This window comes from Ruditapes philippinarum, unplaced genomic scaffold, assembly GCF_026571515.1.
Source record: "Ruditapes philippinarum isolate M1 unplaced genomic scaffold, ASM2657151v2 ctg2715_1_1_1_1, whole genome shotgun sequence".
Classification (NCBI taxonomy): Eukaryota; Metazoa; Mollusca; class Bivalvia; order Venerida; family Veneridae; genus Ruditapes; species Ruditapes philippinarum.
In genome coordinates, this window is record NW_026856692.1 from 33,973 (window position 1) to 40,707 (window position 6,735).

Consider the following 6,735-nt stretch of genomic DNA (forward strand, 5'->3'; position numbering starts at 1 on the left):
ATTTTAACAATCTTGGTAGACACTTATTAGAAGATGTTTCATGCTTAATATCTTAGGTCTAGCTCTTTGGGTTCTTTAAAAGAAGATTTTTTTAAGTTTTTACTATATGCATTTAGGGAAAAGCAATGACCCCCTGGGGCGGGGCAAATTTTGACCCCAGGGCTTTTATTTGAACAAACTTGGTAGACATCCATTAGAACATGTTTTATGCCAAATATCTAAGCTCTAGCTCTTTGGGTTTTTAGAAGAAGATTTTTTAAGTTTTTACTATATGCATATAAAGAAAAATCAATGACCCCCTGGGGTGGGGCCAATTTTGACCCCAGGGCTTTTATTTGAACAATCTTGGTAGACACTCATTAGAAGATGTTTCATGCTTAATATCTTAGGTCTAGCTCTTTGGGTTCTTTAAAAGAAGATTTTTTTTAAGTTTTTACTATATGCATATAGGGAAAATCAATGACCCCCTGGGGCGGGGCCAATTTTGACCCCAGGGCTTTTATTTGAACAAACTTGGTAGACATCCATTTGAACATGTTTTATGCCAAATATCTAAGCTCTAGCTCTTTGGGTATTTTAGAAGAAGATTTTTTAAAGTTTTTACTATATGCATATAAGGAAAATCAATGACCCCTGGGGCGGGGCCAATTTTTGACCCCAGGGCTTTTATTTGAACAAACTTGGTAGACATCCATTTGAACATGTTTTATGCCAAATATCTAAGCTCTAGCTCTTTGGGTTTTTTAGAAGAAGATTTTTTTAAGTTTTTTACTATATGCATATAAGGAAAATCAATGACCCCCTGGGGCGGGGCCAATTTTGACCCCAGGGCTTTTATTTGAACAATCTTGGTAGACACTCATTAGAAGATGTTTCATGCTTAATATCTTAGGTCTAGCTCTTTGGGTTCTTTAAAAGAAGATTTTTTTAAGTTTTTACTATATGCATATAGGGAAAATCAATGACCCCCTTGGGCGGGGCCAATTTTGACCCCAGGGCTTTAATTTGAACAATCTTGGTAGACACTTATTAGAAGATGTTTCATGCTTAATATCTTAGGTCTAGCTCTTTGGGTTCTTTAAAAGAAGATTTTTTTAAGTTTTTACTATATGCATATAGGGAAAATCAATGACCCCCTGGGGCGGGGCAAATTTTGACCCCAGGGCTTTTATTTGAACAAACTTGGTAGACATCCATTTGAACATGTTTTATGCCAAATATCTAAGCTCTAGCTCTTTGGGTTTTTTAGAAGAAGATTTTTTTTAAGTTTTTACTATATGCATATAAGGAAAATCAATGACCCCCTGGGGCGGGGCCAATTTTGACCCCAGGGCTTTTATTTGAACAATCTTGGTAGACACTCATTAGAAGATGTTTCATGCTTAATATCTTAGGTCTAGCTCTTTGGGTTCTTTAAAAGAAGATTTTTTTTAAGTTTTTACTATATGCATATAGGGAAAATCAATGACCCCCTTGGGCGGGGCCAATTTTGACCCCAGGGCTTTAATTTTAACAATCTTGGTAGACACTTATTAGAAGATGTTTCATGCTTAATATCTTAGGGTCTAGCTCTTTGGGTTCTTTAAAAGAAGATTTTTTTAAGTTTTTACTATATGCATTTAGGGAAAAGCAATGACCCCCTGGGGCGGGGCCAATTTTGACCCCAGGGCTTTTATTTGAACAAACTTGGTAGACATCCATTAGAACATGTTTTATGCCAAATATCTAAGCTCTAGCTCTTTGGGTTTTTTTAGAAGAAGATTTTTTTAAGTTTTTACTATATGCATATAAAGAAAATCAAATGACCCCCTGGGGCGGGGCCAATTTTGACCCCAGGGCTTTTATTTGAACAATCTTGGTAGACACTCATTAGAAGATGTTTCATGCTTAATATCTTAGGTCTAGCTCTTTGGGTTTTTTAAAAGAAGATTTTTTTTAAGTTTTTACTATATGCATATAGGGAAAATCAATGACCCCCTGGGGCGGGGCAATTTTGACCCCAGGGCTTTTATTTGAACAATCTTGGTAGACACTCACTAGAAAATGTTTCATGCCAAATATCTAAGCTCTAGCTCTTTGGTTTATCTAGAAGAAGATGTTTAAAGTTTTTTTTTGGTTGCCATGGCAACCAGAGTTCTGCATGGAATGGAATTCTTTGAACAACTTTGTTAAGGCTTCACACAAGAAACAAGGAAGTTTCATTATGATCTGCCTTATGGTTTCAGAGGAGATGTCGTTTGAAAAGTGTGAACGGACAATGGACGACGTACAACGGACGACAGACGACGGACGAAGAGTGATCCTAATAGCTCACCTGAGCATATGCTCAGGTGAGCTAAAAATGGAAAGCACAAAATTAATATAAGAAAACGTTGTTTTATTGATGTTAATATTGATACATGTTCTGTATGTTTCTTTGAGAGAATAATGTTTTACGCCTGATTTTTTTTAAACTTGCATGCTTAAAAACAAGAGCTGTCACAGGAGACAGCAAAGCTCGACTAATAAAATACTGGACGCAGTAAGGAGGACAAAACTATGAAAGAAAAATCAATTATGTATAATTATGTATTAAGTTATAGTAAAAAAAATAACATTTGTTAACATAAATTCCAAGATCAAGGGGAATAATTCTAGAAATAGTCATGCTAGAGTTATGGACCTTTTCACACAACATTTGTGTAATGCTAAGAAAATATATATTGAAGTTTGAAGTAGATACCTTAAAAAGTAAAGAAGTTATCATATTTCTTAAAGAAAATCCTAAGTTCAAAGAGAGATAAATCTGTTAAATATTGCTTTAAGAGTTATGAACATTGTCACATAAAATGTAATTGATGATAAGGAATAAGTATTTGAAGTTTGAGGTAGATACCCTTTAAAAATAAAAAAAAAGTTATAATAAAAAATAACATTTTTCTAGTAAAAAAATCTAAGTTTATGGGAGATAAATCTCAAAATATTGGTGCTAGAGTTATGAACCTTGTCACATAAGATGGGATGATGATAACGTAAATATATTTGAAGTATTATGAGGTTGATCCCTTAAGAAATAAAGAAGAAAACAGTATGAAATAGCATTTTTGAGGAAAATTCTAAGTTCAAGGGAGATAAATCTGAAAATATTGGTGCTAGAGTTTATGAACCTTGTCACATAAGATGGGGATGATGATAAGGTAAATATATTTGAAGTATGAGGTTGATCCCTTAAGAAATAAACAAGAAACAGTAAGAAATAGTATTTTTTAAGGAAAATTCTAAGTTCAAGGGGAGATAAATCTGTAAATATTGGTGCTAGAGTTATGAACCTTGTCACATAAGATGTGGTTGATGATAAGGAAATATATTTGAAGTTTGAAGTTGATACCTTAAGAAATGACAAAGTTATAGTGAAAAATATTTTACTGCACCAAAACTTTAATCTAAAATCTGGACGCGGACGCCGACGCCGGGGCGAGTAGGACAGCTCTCCATATACTTCGTATAGTCGAGCTAAAAACGATTCTAAAATTGAATCTGCTGTCAATGATCTTTTTCCTACCACCAATCTGTAATCATTCTAGGAATTTCTGAGGCGCCTGTTTTGTCTTGGGTAGAGTTATGTTATGTTTTTCTTAAGTTATTATATCTCCAAAGTTAAACTTTGTTAAATCAATTAAAATTTGAAATTTCGTTCGGTTCTCAAGTTGTTGGCCCCGGAAAAAATAAAACGCATACGTAAAACATGTAGAGTTGGATAAATACCGTTCAAGCACAAGGATTTAATGTTTGTTTTTTATATATAATGTACATCATGAATCTGTTTTTAAAATTTTATGCTATAATAGCGTCAACACACGTTATTTCGTGTTATAAAGTCTGCAGAGTCCCTCGAACTGTTGGAGCCCTCGCCTACCGGGCTCGGGCCACCAACCGTTTCTCGGGACTCTGCAGATGTTATAACACCGAAAAACATGCGTTAACCTATATTATTATTATACATTCAAATAGAATTAATTGAGCATTTTGGGTAAGAATACTTGTTTTTTATTGACTTGTCTCCAGACTTCTGATGGGTACTGTATAAAATAGAATAAGAGCTTTTGTTACATTGATAACAATGGGGACAAAAATTACCGTAAAAGGCTGGGGATAATAATTACCGTAAGTCTGTGCATTGCTGTTAAAAATTTCCCTTTGGGAATTTTTTAGGGTCCCGCCCTTTCCCGTATTCACTTTTCCCGAAAACACCATTAATTAAAAAACAAAAAACCTTTTCTTTTTGTTCTTCCCCCCGGGTTTCCCCGGGCTTTTTTGGGAAAAACCTGGACGGGGTTAAAAATATCACCATCGGCAAAAAACTTAACAATCTGAAATGCACATAGCTAGATATCTTAACCAATGGAAGTTGATACATCCAACTCATAGCTCAGTTTAAATTTTTTGCAGTATCTTATTATAAAGCTAAACAAGGTGTGTTTATAAACTACAAGTATCCTAGTTCCATATCTATTAATAAATTAGACTTATAGATTCAGGTTTTAGAGAAAATAGGGTAGTTTTACACCTTTAAATGTTGAGATTTCCAAATCTGGATGGTAAACCTCTCTTGATTTTTATGCATAAATGATCAGAATTGTATCTAAATAATAACTATATGAAGATAAAAGGATGTAATGATGCCCCATTGTTAAATGACAAATTTCTGTTTTATCAAATTTGACATTTACCTGTTTCAATTGACCATTTCTTTTGTCAGATATGTGTTTTTCTGGGTGTGTGTTTTTTTTCAGTTTCTTTTCATTTTAAAACAGTGTTGTTGTTTTTTTTCTTACAAAATTATCACATTTGTCTAACAATTGCACCTTGTTTCATTGGCTACATTAAAGGTTTTGCGTGAGGACAAAGAAGACGATGTCAACAATGATGAGGTGATCATAATAGTTTTTTCCAGAAATAGACATGCTAAAAATTTGTGTAATAAGTATAGCTTCCTTTTTAGAACTGGTGTGAAATTCAACACATACAATTACACAACAAACCTGTTCTGGTGTTTTCCTCTTTAACTTTGGATCATGTTCAATGGGGCTCAAGCCCATTGAGAACATCTGCCATAGAGTTGTACCATATGCATAAACTTCTGACTGGGCGGTGACAGATGACAGGTCTGAGTGAAGTTCTGGGGCAAGCCAGGGCAGCCTGAAAATATCAATAAACTATAAACCCCGTCATTGATGTAAAATTTAAATTCCCATCCCCTATGTAATATAAGGCAGCCCTTCCAAAAAAAAACATTTTCTTCTTTTTTACGGGAAAAAGTCTGTTACAAAATTTTAATTTTAAAGGGGTTTTAATTTTTTAATAGTTTTAAAATTTTATAAAAATAAAATTAAAAAAGTTTTTTCCATATTTAATTTTGATTTTTAAAAATTTTAAAAACTTTAAAAACATTCGTTTTGTTTTTAAAAAAAACTGATGTTTAGAACAAATATTTTTGTTTTAAAATGTTTTTACAAAGGTTTTCAATTTTTTTTAGCATGCACCTTTTAAAAAAATAGTTAAGTATGAGGCCCCATAGCATTAAAGTGAAAATTAAAAAGCCGAAAGGGTAGGTTTTAAATTAAAAAGTATTAGGTCACCTGAAGATTTCGAAGTACAGTGTTCAATTTTTCATATGTACCACCCTTTCCTAGAACATAATGTTGAAGGAGTTGGAATAATATTTTGTTTAAATCACAAAATTTTTGTAGATGTAATATATTTTTGTACTGTAAAAATTGTTGGGAGTCAGCTTATATTACGTGAGTTTTTGCTAAAATAGTCTCATGTTAGTATACAAAAGTTACAAGACTTTCTTTAGTTAAGTAACCACTATGGCTAGTTACAAATTTTTCTATTAGGTTCACAATATACAAAACTTAATGAAGGTGGTCACTATCGAACAGCAAGAGGCTTTGTAACATGTTAACAAATACTAACAATTGTTTTACAAAACCTTTTCATGTTTACTGGATGTTGTAAAGGAAGTCTGTTATATAAACTAACAAGTCCAGGGTCACAATATCCTCACAACCATTGTCCTATTATCCCTAATTTCACTGATAAAATTTTTCCCCAATGAAGGGGTTTCCCTGGAACAAATTTTTTTTCTTCCCACAAAAAAAATTTTAAAAATTTAAAAAAGGCAACTGTATTTTGGGTTTTTTTTGCATTTTTTCTGAATGGAAAGGGTTCATAGTCCCTTTTGTTGGGGGGGGGGGGGGGGGGGGGGGTTGGGGGTAACGTCACACCAACAAGGGAAAAGGGCAATCATGACTTTCGAGTTGACTGTGGAGGGGGCCCCAGGTGCCTCTCCCTTATTTTTTTTTCGGCGAACCAAACAATGGCGTACCAAGCTTTGTTTAAGCTTAAACAATAAAAGAAATTTAAAATTCCCGGGAAAATTTAAAAAAAGGTGGGGGGAAGTGAACAACCTTTGTTTACAAATTGGCATTACCCCTATGCCTTTTTGTACCTGTGGAAGGGTTTTTTTCAGTCAATTTGCCCTTAAAAAAAAAGATAAAACTGATTCATCATATTCTGAATAAAATACTGTTAATACATTGATCTATTTTAATGATAATAAATTGTTTTAATTGTTGTAATGGAATGATGCTATTATTTTTGAATCAAAGAACCATTTTCATTCATCGTTATTTGTAATTATGGTTTAATATAATTATTTTGAAATCATTTCACCAATTGTTGATAAACACA

General features: G+C 33.2%; 1 protein-coding gene and 1 long non-coding RNA gene across 2 annotated transcripts in view; both read right to left on the reverse strand.

Moving 5' to 3' along the window:
* LOC132747372 (tyrosine-protein kinase Abl-like) overlaps positions 1-4,160 on the reverse strand; it is a 33,272-nt gene extending 29,112 nt beyond the window's left edge. The window contains exon 1 of the mRNA XM_060736728.1: positions 4,143-4,160. The gene's annotated coding sequence lies outside the window, so the exon portion shown is untranslated. The remainder of the gene's footprint in view (positions 1-4,142) is intronic.
* A 154-nt stretch (positions 4,161-4,314) lies between these two features.
* Positions 4,315-6,067, reverse strand: LOC132747369 (uncharacterized). Its single transcript, XR_009628119.1, has 3 exons — positions 5,975-6,067; positions 5,022-5,178; positions 4,315-4,349 (listed from the first exon to the last, which is right to left on the reverse strand). It is a non-coding gene; the product is annotated as an uncharacterized LOC132747369 (long non-coding RNA).
* Between the last annotated feature and the right edge of the window lie 668 nt (positions 6,068-6,735).